Source organism: Gouania willdenowi, chromosome 6 (assembly GCF_900634775.1).
Source record: "Gouania willdenowi chromosome 6, fGouWil2.1, whole genome shotgun sequence".
In the NCBI taxonomy this organism is placed as follows: Eukaryota; Metazoa; Chordata; class Actinopteri; order Blenniiformes; family Gobiesocidae; genus Gouania; species Gouania willdenowi.
The window spans coordinates 56,450,955-56,465,791 of record NC_041049.1 but is presented as its reverse complement, the minus strand read 5'-3'; the positions used below and the strand labels follow the sequence as shown (position 1 = coordinate 56,465,791).

General features: G+C 39.2%; 1 protein-coding gene and 1 pseudogene across 3 annotated transcripts in view; one reads left to right on the top strand and one right to left on the bottom strand.

Annotated features, from left to right (window-relative positions):
* The window catches only part of ndrg4 (NDRG family member 4), an 87,402-nt gene extending 76,491 nt beyond the window's left edge, over window positions 1-10,911 (bottom strand). For 2 of the 3 annotated variants that reach the window (XM_028448824.1, XM_028448826.1), the window contains exon 1: window positions 10,757-10,910. The gene's annotated coding sequence lies outside the window, so the exon portion shown is untranslated. Of the gene's footprint in view, window positions 1-10,756 lie in introns of all 3 variants that reach the window. The other variant, XM_028448825.1, reaches the window with a different exon arrangement.
* On the top strand, window positions 6,264-14,382 carry LOC114464266 (uncharacterized; annotated as a pseudogene).
* The last annotated feature ends 455 nt before the right edge of the window (window positions 14,383-14,837 follow it).

Genomic DNA, 14,837 nt, shown 5'->3' with positions numbered 1-14,837 from the left:
GCAACAAAATGTGATTGTCTTCGATTTGAGCTGAAGTTGAGCCAGAGATTGAAACAAGACTGGCTTTTTGTAGAATATGTGAAATAATCCTCATTGCTGATTACAATATTGATGGAAAATCTGCATCTGATACAAATTTTACTAAATGTACTACATGCTGCGCCTTGCTCAGCACATGTTTTACGGAATAATAGCAGCGCTTACAACCACATGGGTTTTTAGAGACTTAAAGCTGGGGTATGTAGAATCGTGAGTCCCCCTCCCACATTAGTTTTGCACTCTGTTTGTAAACTGTAGCACACAGAGGAAAATTATAGTTAACAATCACCTGCTCACTCAGCAACTAGACTTGGACCAGGTGGATCTTTATTAAAGCAGCTATGCTAGATTTCAGAGGAGCTTCCTTTGTCCTTTACACAAAATAATTTAAAATATCCCAAATTTGCCTTTGTTTGTTGCATAGGAAACACGTAAGTATTAATCATTGAATCTCTGGGTTTAAACTTTAGACATAGAGCAAAAAATAAAGATGAAGCAGAATAATTTTTCTTGTTCTTGACAGCTTTTTAAGAAATTAAATAGACGAAAGGACGATACACAAACGTAGAAAGCGTACATGTTTTATGTTTAGCTTACTATACAATGCCAGTTTTCTATTTTTATCTCCGACTCATCACCTAATATTAAATGCACTGACAGTAATTACGTTACTAAAATGTTCCTGTATAAAATGACCCCCGATGACCTGCAAGCATCTGCTTTGGCATTAATTAATGACTCTTCTGAGGGCCACTGATCAGGTTTCCCTACATAGCATGAAGCTGCTGCCTCCGGTGTGCCACTTTCCATTTCAATAGACATCCTCCATTAGTGACCACAGTCTGGCCTAGAGCAGAGGATCAATAACCAATATGTCACCAGTGGCATTAACCGAATGAAAGCAAGGCAAGGCAAATTTATTTGCATTGCGCATTTCATACACAAGGCAACTCATTGTGCTTTACATGATCAAAAAGTGCAACAGAAAACATTCAACAGCTTAAAAATCATTAAGAATATTAAAATTGGCACCAATTTTTTTTTTTTTTAAATCATCAGTAAAAACATTTAAAATCATCAACAAACACATGACATCAACAACATGACCAACAATCTCTCTCTCAATCATACGCAGCAGAGAAAAAAAGTGCCTTTAACTTTGATTTGAAAATGTTCACATTGGATGCTGACTTCAGTGTGTACCCTGTGTTGTGTGGCCTATTTTTTTTCTTCAAATGTGTGCGGACTTGTAGGGTGAGGTGGTTGGTTGGTCGGTTGGTTGGGAAGGAGGTAACGGTAATGAGAATAACAATGATTGTGTGTGGTTTTTTTTTTTTTTTACTTTGACTGTTTTATATTGTTTTTCAGTTTTTGTTTGCTGGAAGTGTGATTTTTTTTTAATTTATTTTTTTAACGTAAAATATTTTTTGGTGGACCCCTGGAAGAGTAGATGCAGCAAAGCTGCAGCTAATGGGATCCTTATAAATAAACAAATAAACAAATGCATTCTGGACCAAACCCATTCACAGATGTATACACCAGCAGCAGAACTTTAAAGTCTATTCTGAGGCTGACTGGGAGCCAGTGTAAATATTTTAAAACTGGAGTAATGTGCTCTGACCTCTTTGTTCTGGTTAAGACCCGAGCTGCAGCGTTCTGAACCAGCTGTAGCTGTTTGATGCTCTTTTGGGGGATTCCTGTCAGAAGACCATTACAATAGTCCAGTCTGCTGGAGATAAAAGCATGGACCAGTTTCTCCTGATCTTTCTGAGCCATTAAACCTTTCACTCTGGAGATGTTCTTTAGGTGGTAGAGGCTGTTTTTGTGATAGATTTGATCTGACTGCTGAATGTAAAATCTGAGTCAATCAGAACACCAAGGTTTTTGACTTGGTCTTTAGCTTTTAAAGATCGAGACTCAAGATAATTGCTGACAGCAGTCCTCTTTTCCTTCTTACCAAAGATGATCACCTCCATTTTGTCATGATTTAGTTGAAGCCACACAATATCTCAATGGGACCATTGTCATCTGGGTTCTGTGATAGATTTAGTTGTGTGTCATCTGCGTAGTTCTGATAGTCAACCTTACAGTTCTGTAAACTTTGCCCTAAAGGAAGCATATAAAGGCTAAAGAGAAGGGGTCCATGAACAGAGCCCTGAGGAACCCCACAGGACATTGGTAATCTGTCAGATTCAAAGTTTCCAATGCTTACAAAATAACTTTGCTCCTCCAAGTATGACTGAAACCATCCAGCAGTTCACTATTTCACACAACACCTCTATGGGACCTTAGTCATCTGGGTTCAGTGATAGATATAGTTGTGTCATCTGCGTAGCTCTGATAATCAGTCAAGTTCATTGCTCATAAACATTCACTTTACCAGGTTAATGTAAATTAAAAACCACAACCACAGTCGCACACAAGCTGATATGTTTCTGAAAAAGGAATCACACAGAACACCCAACACAGTCACTGAGGAGGTGTCTTACATGTTACATGAGATGATAGGATAATATTCTTCCTATCTATATGTCATAACTTTAAACAAAGTTGACAGTGGCTTTTTAAGTCAAGGTGGAAATAGACATGGATCAGCCCTGCTCTTGTTTGCAGTAATGATAGTATAACAGATGTAGGCATGATGCAGATGACAGGTAGTTTGCATTAGAGAGCAGAGGAATGAACAGGAGTAAAACACAATGGCCACGGTTACATGATGTATTAATTATTCTGAATCAAATTATTCTGAATTAAAATTTTCTGCTTTGTGTTTACATGAAAATATTCCGAAATCAGGTTTACATGGAAAACAGGTTCATTCGGCTCCACTTTAGATCTGGGGGTTGGGAAGGGTTCTGATTAGGCAAACGTGACGTAGCACGTCTATCGGGGAAAAAACACACAACAAAGATTTTATTTTCAGCTACAACATAGCTTAATAAGAACTGTTGTCACTTTTATTTTGAATGTAGTTTTGAAGCAACAGTTAGACAATAACATACAGTTTCACTTTAGTCATTAGTGAAGCTCTATATGGTGCAGGCTGTTTGCTGATGTCCGTATGTGTGTAATAAATCTATGTGTCGTTGTGAATGTCTGCATGTTTAAGCTTTCGTCCATCCACTCTTTTCATTATATCCATGTCTAAGGCTCTTATTAAATAAATATTCTTGGCGAGCCAGCTTGCATTATGTCGTCACCACCGCGTCATCGCGACATACGCAGAACGACCAGAATTTATTTAAAGTGGAATTCAGTGTTAACAAGATTGAGGAAATATTTCATTCCTAATTAAAATCGGAATAAACCAGCCACATAATTTGTATTTAAGTTTAATTCGGAATTGTCAGTGCCCAATGATTTTGCGGGCCTGATTCTTGCGGATATTTTCAACACATGCGCAAAACACGTCTACATCTGGTTGGCCTATTTTACGGCAGTTTAGAAGGTTGAATTCTTGCTATTTAGAAATAATAAGAAATGTATGTTTTAAGTGAATTCAGATTTATTTTGGTTTGTTAAATGTTGTCGCCGCCTTTGGTAAAGGATGCATCAGTGTTTCCTAGGCTAAAGGAGGTTATATTAGAAGCATTGAGCCTGCTTTCCTTAGCTTTTAGGGAATTGGAACACTCCTCATCATCCTTAAACACTTCAGGGTTCAGGAAAAGTGGATAGGAAAGGAGAAAAGAGGGACTATTAGGATGCAGTCATGGTCTTCTATTCCTAGTAGAGAAGGAAAAAAAAATGTATCAAGTTTGCACACAAACACACTTGTTGAAATTTCTTCTTTCTTGAAGATTCTTCCAAACCCTGCAGACAGGATGCCATGCAGAGAGTTGGATGTTCTATTTAAATCTGAAACATAATTCATTATTTCATATAATATTAATGATTTAAGACTCATGTCTAATTAAAAGGATTTTGTGCCTGCCATAGTGCATTTAAGATTTAATACAATTAAAGCTTAACGTGGCACACCTACTGGGGTCGATCTGCACAGCAGGTTTTAGACTGTTTATTCCCACCCTCTGAATGAAATCATTGAACATGTCATTCACACATACTGCAAATATATTCAACACCACCTAATCTAACTTGATGTTCCACAAAGCCCCACAGAGGGCTGCAAACTGGATTTAAAGAGGTTTTTTATTGTTTGTTTTTTTAGGGCTGTAGGGATTAGTGTGCATTACATAAACATGACAGGTGGACGATTGGAGCATTTGATTGAGCTTTAGCATCCTGATTTGAAGAGAGGAAAATTGTCACATCATGCACACCACCCATGCTTCAAAAGTTTAACCACAAAATTACATTTATATATATATATATTTTTTTTTTTTTTTTTTATTTTATTTTATTTATTTTTTTTTTTGCCAAATGCCAACGAGGGATGTTTGGGTTGTTGGATCTGGGTCGAGGCTAATTTGTTGTGGTTTAAAAGGGCATTTTTTTCATTGTGTATTCATCATCTAGCAAATGGACTATACTTCTTATCCTGTTCGTGTTTGTTTAATGAGCAGATGATGACTTGATTAGATTTGTGGGCGTTTGCAGGCTGCAGCAGATGGAGCATGCGAAACACAGGACTGACTGATTGACATGAAGGATACAAATAGACGGGTGGAAGAATTTACTCGGGCCGGATGAGACGTGGGGGCTGTGTGTTACTGTATGCTAGTTAGATGCCGACACCGTGTCTTCACATTACTGTGTAGTCCAATCACACATGCAGCATGCAGTACGTTTAGATACAGCTACACAAATACACCAAGTGTATAAAAACACCTCATATTTTGTAGTCAGAGCTATCAATCAGTGTTATAAATTGAGCAGAATCTGAATCATACTAGACAAACTGAATTTCCCGAAGAAAATGCAATTTAGGATGCATAAGCCGAACCCCTCGGAGTCAGTATAACCCAAAAATGTGACTGTCTGATCCCGAGGGCCATTTATCAACATTTATGTTAGCATTTAGATTAAGAATGACCAATCTGAGTGTTAATACAGGAAACAAAAAAAGCATTTTATTTGGTTTCCTTGGTGTTTTTAGACATTTTGTGTGTTTTTTAATTCATTTAGTCTATTTTCTTGCCAATAAAGGACATTTTTGTTGGTTTTTTTGTGATTTTTAAATTTTTGTTTAATCTTTTGTGTTATTTTCTTTGTATTTTTCTGTCATTTTGTGGAATTTTGTTGGCATTTTGTGTGTCTTTGGTTTTGTAGTCATTTTGTATGTTTAAGAAGTGGTTGTTTAGTGTATCTTTTGTGTCATTTTTTTTGGTCTATTTTCTTGCCAATAAGTGAAATTTTTGTTTTCTTTTTGTGTGTTTTTCCAAGTTATTATGTATTTTTTATTATTATGTTGTGTTATTGTTGTTATTGTATGTATTTTTCTGTCTTTTTGTGTAATTCTGTTGGCATTTTGTGTCTTTGAAGTCATTTTGCATAGGTTGTTGTTTTTGTAGTCATTTTGTGTGTTTAAGTGGTTGTTTAGTTTATCCTTTTTTTGTCATTTTGTGAGTTGGATTGTTTTTAATTATGTTGCGTTTTTGTTGTTAGCTTGTGCACTTTTGTTGACATTTTGTGCATTTTGCTGCCGTTGTGTATTGTATTGGGCTTCATGTAACTTACAACTTCATAAATTACAATTTGGTTTTGGAGGCTGAACAAATTTAGCCCGAGGGTCACAAGTGGCCCCCGGGCCGCCAGTTGCCTATGTCTGGTATAACCGTCTAAAGTCAGAATTCCTGCGTGGATTCAGTATTGCCCCTCGGAATGAGTATAACCCCTTAGAATCTGAATTCCACCCTTAATCAGTATAACCCAACCCTCACTATACCCCTCAGAATCAGTATGATGTCACTGTTCCAATGGGTTTGAATGGGTAATTTGATCATTTTTTTTGTTGTTTTTTGCCAATTAATCACCGTTGGGCTTCTGAAAGATTTCTGTCTGCTGGGGTACTGTGGTTGGTACATTAGGACTACATTTGGATGATAAGTTAATCTAAATCTATGGATTAATGATAATAAATTACACAGAAAACAATATTAAGGACGTTATACATCCTCACTGACGAAATGATCCTTAAACAGAGGCCACAACATCAACCTTGTGTTATTTCTACATACAGTGAATAATGCTTGCAGGTTAAGGTTACAGACAAGAGAAAGCAATGTGATTAGAGCAGACATCTGACAGAAAAGACTTGCCTGAAGATGAAGTATCCGCAAGCAACACACAATGACAACAGCACCAGTTTTCCTCCCATTGATGCCAACCTCTTTGTGCAGCTGTTGATAATGCCAATAGGCAGCAGCGAGGGAGGGGGAGGGAGGGGAGGGGGCAGGTTGTTCAGTCAGGGGCTGAGAGGGGGCCTCGACATTCCGAGCAACAAGGCGAGTGTGTTCCCAAACAGAAAAGGCAGAATACATTTGGCAAAAACAAACCTCCTTAAAGCAACCTAATTATCACAACCTAACTATTTTGACCCCTTAACAAACATTTAGTTACATTTAGGATTTTGATGCATCATTTTGTTTTGTATTATCTGGAAATTTAAAAGTTAAATATTAAAAAAGAAAAGAAAAAAAAGACTACGTGGGAATTGCTTATCTTACGGCTGTATTGTGACGGATCTATTCAGAGTTGGTGTTGCTGAGGGACATCCATTCAAACTGGAGCGTATCATGATTGTGTGAAAATTTGAAATACTTTGGTCATAAAACAAATACAAAGCAAAATAATGTTTCATTATCTAAGGTGTGGTCAGATTCAGCTTTTATGGTAGGACTCTGCATCTGCACCAGTCACTGTGTAGCCTTTCTATAGGTAAACAGTCTAGCTTAGGGTAAATCCTTTTGGGGTAAATTTGGGACATAACATGTCTGTGTATAGATGCACAATAGGCTTTGTTGAAATCATATGTACTAATCCTAGTGATATTTTGAATATGGGATAAAGAACTCGCTGATCTAATATGACAGCTGGTCAACTATTCCCTGTGTTTCGAATCATTTTGGTGTCAACTGATCTTAGTTTACATGTGTTAACTGCACAAAGTGTGAGTGGAAATAAAACTTGCAACAGTTGTTTTGTTTTTTCTTGATTTTGTGTTTTTTCTACGCCATCAAAAACATGGTTCAGAAAGAGGACAGGAAGCTTGTCACATACCTTAAACATTGCATACTTACAACTCATTTATGATTGTGGTAACCAGCATTTTTTCCAATTACAATTACAATTCAAATTACTATTGTTATTTTCCCCTGAAATTCTAATACAATTATGTTCGCAATTACTGAAGTTCAAATTTATTTAATCACAATTTCTGAGCCTGAAATATAAAAACACAAAAGCCTTTCATGCCTTATGAAAGCATTCTCTCAGAAAAAAATGCAACTTTTTTTCCATTTCTTTGCCTTGCTTCCGAAACCGCAAACGCCTGCAGAGAGTACAGGTGAAGAGTCGACAGCAGCAAAGATCACCAGGACTCCACTCTCCTCTCTGCAGAGCATCTACAAGTGCAGAGTTCATAGGAGATCTGACCCCATCATCAAACCCCCAACACGGAGTGTTTACACTTCTACCCTCAGGACGAAAGTACAGCAGTGTGATAGGCAGGACCATCAGACTAGGGCTGAATGATTTTGGAAAATATTCCAATTGCAATTTTTTTTTTCTCAATATTGCGATTGCGATTAAATATGCGATTATTTTTTTCAAGGGCCTCTTGCCATGTATTTTTCAATAAACACAAACAATAAATCAATCTTTCATAATAAACAATTTCAGATTTATTTAAACTTTATATAAATAAAGCAAACAAATCTGTGGCTTTACCTCTTCAACATATCTAACTAACTTCACATTTCATGACACGTGTAAACTGCACTTCTGCACAGACAGGACAAGAAATCAATATCATATTGTGATAATATCAAAAATGCTCAGCTCTACACAACACTGAGAAACTCTTACCCTCTTCCATCAGACATAGAACTGTATACAGTGGGGCAAAAAAGTATTTAGTCAGCCACCAATTGTGCAAGTACTCAAACTTAAAATGATGATTTTAAGTGGATTTTTTTTCTTCTCATTTTGTTTCTCATAGTTGAGGTATGCGTATGATGAAAATTACAGGCCTCTCTCACCTTTTAGAGTGAGTACTTGCACAATTGGTGGCTGACTAAATACTTTTTTGCCCCACTGTAGAATGCACAATACACTTTATATTTGACTTTTCTATCTTGTACATATTTACCGTTATTACTTTTTTAATTATTATAATTATTGTTACTATACTTTTCGCTTTATTTCTTTGGTTTTTGTACTTTGTTTACATTTTTATTTTTATTCCATTTTTTTGTGGCATCCAGTGTGGTGAGCAAAGTAGGAATTTCATTGTGTAGGGAAACATGTTTCTTTTTACTGTGCAGATGACAATAAACACTTTGAATCTTGAATACTCTGAAATACCGAGCTAAATGCTGAAACTGCAACAGCTTAACATTGGAATGTGTGTATTTGCATGATTGGAAGGGCGTTACCATTGCTGTGAGTAGTTTAGGAGCCATTGCAGGAGTGCCTTGCTCTTTGTAAATTCTATTTTTAAACCCCAAACTGCCTGGTTTCTAAAAGAAAAACAGGATTCGCTTCAGTGGTTCTTTCAAAATGCCTCAGGAGCACGAGCAGTAGGAAAAATAAATGATATAAATTGTAAAGCAACATGATTCATGGCTTGATTAAAAAAAAATTTAAAAATTCAGTAAGAAACTCTTTATAGGAACCCAAACTAGCACAGGGCTGCATACTAAATCATGTACAAAATAGCCTACAAACTATATTCATGTTTTTATGTCAAATAAATTACTTAACAGTTTTATTAGTGTTATATTATTCTTACCAGGGTTGGAGTCAATTACATTTTTCAATTACAATTCTGTCTTCAATTATCCACCCTGGTAATGGGTAATAGTACAAACCAGGGTTGGGGTCAATTATAATTGTAATTGCGTATTTGATAATTAATTACAATTATGATGTAATTGCTGTTGAAATGATAATTGAATTGCAATTGTGTTCAGATAATTGACTTTATAATTGTAATTGTCAATGAAATGCTATAAATAGTGTCAATTACAATTTAATCAAACACAAACAGCTGATTTAAAGACATGGGTCAAAACTGACTTATCATAAGAGATGCTAACAGAAAGCTAACACAAGTGGAAGGTTGAGTTTTATGGGGTTATTTATTAAAAGGAACATATTATGAAAAATCCACTCTTGCAGTGTTTTTGAACACATATGAGGTAACTGGAGTGTCCACCGACACACAAAATGTGAAATAAATCCATTCAGTCCTTTGTTTGTGGTCTGTGTAAGTCTTACAACACAGAGAAAAGTGCTCCGTTTCAAATTTCCTGAGTTTGTGACATCACAAGTTGAATCGGGCTTTGCTTCGAACTCCAGCTGCCAAAGACACAAGAAGGAAGTGGCTGGATTTCATTTTTAATGGCAATGTCTCCTCCGTAGTTGGTAAATACTTGTTAGTGTGTGCCAATCACTTCACCCCTAACTGTTTCCATAACCTCATAATTTGTTTCGGGACACCCCAAGGAAGAGAGGGGCGGGGGGAGGGAGAAAACGGAGAGCTTTGAAAAAGCTATGTTATACCGGGTCTTAAACCTCCCCTTTTGCTTTAGTCATGTTATGTTTTGACCAAACTCCAGCACAGATTGTCATTTAGACCACAGGGAACTATTTTAAAAGGTGAAAAATGGGTATGATATGCCCCCTTTAAGGCTAAGTAATTGTGATTAATTGAAGTTGAAGTGTAGTAATTGAGAATGTAAGTGTAATTGACTTCCAGGGGGAAAATAATAATTGTAATTTTAATTGTGTTTGGAGAAAATGCCTATCATCGTAATCGAGTTGTAATTGAACATGAGTTGTAGTTGAAAATTGTAATTGACCCCAACCCTGCCCATTACACTTTCAATCCCTCAGATGTTATCAGCAGCATTCAGACAGCTGCTATAACACAATGCTTGCACCAAATTCAATCTGCTTTTATGACCCACCACCTGACAGTGGATTCATCATTCAGCCACCTATGTCTGTTTCACACCAGACACTATTACCTTCAGCACACCTCTCAGTAGCTTAAACACCACATTTGTTGATCTTTCAAACAACAGCAACTTCCCAAGCTGCTCTTCCAGCACAGACATTTTTATATAAATCAGTAAAGGCGTGCCTCCTCTCAGGGTCAACGTGTCTCAGTCATCGCTTTTGTGCAGTTTGGGCAAATGGCGCATTTTGATTTTCCTGTCAAGGTTAATAAATTCAACCTGTCGACATTCTGCTCACGCCAATGCAGAGACAGCTGGCGGGAGGCATGGGAATGAAAAGTCCTAAGTACAAAGCCCCACCAGCAGTGTTCACACATGCAGAGCCAAAAATCCTGTCCTCATTTTACCATCCCTCTTTTCTTCCTCCCCCTCATCCTCCTCCTCCTCCTCCTCCTCCGCTGCTTCGTTAACACAAAGAAGCCACAGCACAAAAGAGGCAAAACAGCAAGAAATCACATATTTTTCCTAGACATGCAAAGATAAAGTTAGAACATTCAGAGATTTCAGCGAAATCACTCTCGAATAACCATAGCAGAATAGACATCCATGCCCTGGTAGATGTTGTGTTACTGTACCTGTGGTGTGATGTAGGATTTCTGTGGTGGGTTCTGTCTGGTTAGAGCTGTTGTGATTTTTGTCTCGTTCTCCTCGAGCTCCTACAGGCTGGCTGACTGTACGTCGCTGAGCGTGTGTGCGTGCACGTCTAGGGTTGCACTAGACAAAGAGAGAGAGAGAAATTTCACCACCTCACTCTCCCACTCTGCAACCCAACCCCCCCCCACCCCACCCTTGCCCGCCTTTTCAGATGATAAACACAGAGCACGTGGCTTATCCAGTGATGTAGCACAGTGATGATGGCAGCAACGAGGTGGAAATCATAAAGAGAGAAAACATAGGAGGAAGAGGGATGAACAGAAGATTACTAATGGTTTTTTTTTTTTTAACAAGAGGGAGCGTTTTGTGAATGGCTGATTCAAAGAGTAGGACCTCGCCAATGCTTGAATTCCTCTGCTGTCCCTAGCAGAAACGGGAACAGACACAACTACATCTCCCTTGATCTCTAATTCTGACATAGAATGCCTTCATATCAGCTTGCAAACATCCACACGCCCACACACTGAAACAAACAAAACAGCCCACAGGCGCACTTGTCAGCTTTGGTTGGTTGAAAATACGTGTACCTTTTGTTCTTTGGTTATTCAGTTTTAAAACAAAATCAAAAGAGCAAATAAGGGCTGTGGTTATTTTGTTTTACTGACTTAAAACCAAAACAGAAATACGGAAACCACAAACACCAGAAAAGCAGCGTTTTTCTGTTTTAAAATTAAAATATTAATGGCGAACTCTTGTTCTGTTTGTGAGATATTTACGGGGAAATTTGAGCCAGAGCTTAGGCACGTCACATTCTGTCAGAGCAAACAGGACAGTCCAAATAGTATCCAAATAAACAGGCGACTGTGAGGCTGGTGTGAGGAACAATAGATGTTCGAACTTCTACGATTTGCCACTTTTGCAAAAACAATTACACAGCTTTTTTCATGGCAGTAAAAATATTTATTTTGCACGTTATAATACCGCTAGCCACTAACAGCAGCTGTCAACACACATGTAAGTTGATCACAAGAAACGAGGAGCACCAGTAGATTCATAAAGTAAACATCATAAAAGTGCTGTTAGGGCTTCATACACATGCCCAAAGTTTTTTTAATTGATTCCCTCAATCGTTAGTTAAAGGGTGATTTGCTCCTTTCTTACTGCAGGGCGAACCCAAACACCTCGCTCCAATTTGAGGCGCGTTCCCACTTTGATGACGAATTTGATGCGGCACTGAGCTGGAGAAGCCGCGCCTCCAGGATATTCTCTGCCGTGATTGACATGTAAACAGATACGCCCACCAAGGTGAACATTTCAGCATCCTTCGTGCAGTGCTATGTATGTATTTTCTACAGTCTATGTATGTACTGGGAAACGCTCTGTCTCATGTTTATAAAGCAGCATGAGCTCGGCTACGGAGTGGGCATCCTCTGGCCCTACGTCACAGTGCGGGGAGGAGGAAGTCAGTGTCCAGTCTATAGACACGCCCACTCATGAATATGCATAAATAGGCCGCAAATCATCCTGTTTGTAGAGTTGCTCAGAAAGTGACTTTTCAGAGGCTAAAACTCTGGAAAACAGGTGAGTTTGGAGAAATAAACCTTAAATACTATGTTTTTGGGGTTCTTAGAACAAATGGAGATGGGTGAAAAATAGCATGATATGGGACCTTTAAGGAACAGACTTGAGCACCCCGGCTTCAGTAATTTCTTAACATTCTTTAAAATGAATAGGCCAAAAACACTTTTGCGGTAAATGTGCATCAATCAACATTGTGTTAAACAATCAGGTTAGAAAGTCTTCAATGCTCTTTCACACATTTTGCGACATTATCTTCACAGGCTTTTCATTTGGACTTTCTGAATTTCACTCTTCAAAAATCATACAGCTTTCCTCACTTCCGTCTAACTAATTTTATTTACTTTCTTTCTCAATTATTGTTTCTCTACCCTCTGTCCTCTTTACACCCCTTGCAATCCTTTTTCAGAAACAACCCAAACTCCCCCTCCCTTGTTTCCTCCTAACTCGGGTGTAACACTGCCCTATCTTTTGATATATTTACATTTTTGCTTACCTTTCCTTAGGGATCGCTAGTGATGTTCACAACTAAGCAATATAATAATTAATAATAATTGTATTTGTTGTTTTTTATACAATATATAGAAGAGATCGACCATCATCTCAATGCCACCTTCAGTGACACTTCAAGAGATCAAGAGCTTGGCCCGTCTGAGGCACTGGTGACACCTCCAGAACCAGTATCCCAATTCAACAGCAATGAGCCCACCCTGGCAGAGGTTAAGGGAGTTGTGAAAATTGCAAGATCTAGTTCTGTTCCCGGCCCAAGTGGTGTACCCTACAAGGTCTACAAGCAGTGTCCACGGCTCCTCAAGCGTCTGTGGAAGATCTTGAAGGTGATATGGCGGAGAGGGAAAGTCGCCACACAGTGGAGACACGCCAAAGGCGTCTGGATCCCGAAGGAAGAAAACTCCAGCTACATCGAGCAGTTTCGTATAATCTCGCTGCTCAGCGTTGAAAGCAAAATTTTCTTTAAGATAGTGTCCCAACAACTAACCGAGTTCCTCTTGAAGAATGCCTACATAGACACCTCTGTCCAGAAGGGGGGCGTTCCTGGAGTGCCTGGGTGCCTGGAGAATACAGGAGTGGTGATGCAGTTGATCCGGGAGGCAAGGCAAAACAAAGGAGATTTGGCAACGCTCTGGCTTGACTTAACCAACGCCTAGGGATCTATCCCGCATAAGCTTGTTGAAACAGCACTGACAAGACACCACGTTCCTGGGAAAATCTGCAACCTCATTATAGACTAATAGAACAATTTCAGCGCAAGAGTCTCCGCAGGCCAAGTAACATCTGCCTGGCACCACCTGGAGAAGGGCATAATCACCGGCTGTACATTCTCAGTGTCACTCTTCTCCTTGGCCATGAACATAAGCCCCCCATAAGAGCCTTTATGGATGACTTGACAGTGATGACCACATCTTTGCCTGGGTGCAGGTGGCTCCTTCAGGGGCTTGAACGGCTCATCACATGGGCAAAAATGAGCTTCAAGCCAGCTAAGTCCAGGTCTCTAGTCTTGAAAAAAGGTAAAGTGGCCGACCATTTCCGCTTTTCAGTTGGAGGGACAAAGATTCCAACGGTGACCGAAAGACCTGTCAACAGCCTGGGCAAAATCTTTGACAGCTCCCTGAAGGATGCAGCGGCTTTGCAGCAGACAAAGAGCGACCTGACTTCTTGGCTCACAGCTATCGATAAATCTGGTCTCCCAGGAGAGTTTAAGGCCTGGATGTACTAGCACGGAGTCCTACCTAGAATACTCTGGCCTCTGTTAATCTAAGAGGTACCAATGACAACGGTAGAGGTACTAGAGAAGACCATCAGCAAGTTTTTGAGGAAATGGCTGGGGCTCCCTCCGTCCTTGAGCAACATTGCCTTTCATGGCCAATCCACCAAGCTGCATCTCCCTCTCAGTTCCCTCAAAGTTGCCCGCTCTAGAGAGGTAATGATGTACAGGGACTCCGCAGATGTCAAGGTTGCTTCTGCAGGAATTGTTGTTAAGACCGGGAGGAAGTGGCAGGTGGTGCGTTAGTGCACCGCCCCTTTGAGAGTTACGTGCGTACGTTTTACATGCCTGCACAGATACAGATACACCACAAAAAGTAATATAAAGTGCATGGAAATTTTTACTCACCATAATGCCAAATCAATGGGAGCCCTGCGCTTGTTTTTCTACACAGAGACGGTCCCATCTGGGAGTGATGGGAGACAATGACACCCGAAGTGTGTTGCTTATATCCAGTCTACTCCGTTGTTTTGTTTTGGTTGCTGTCACTGCAGAAAACCCCGCCTTAACACAGATAGGATGTCGGAAATGGCAACAGGGTTTTCAGTGCGGTGGTGGCGATATCAGGGTATTCTGCCATGACTTTAATCCAGAACACCGGCAGAGTTGTTGTCTCGAACATAATTTTAAAGCCGCCGTCATTGGCGATTTCCAGCAGTTGATCATCTTCTTGCACAGATATGCTAGATTCACCTGGTTTG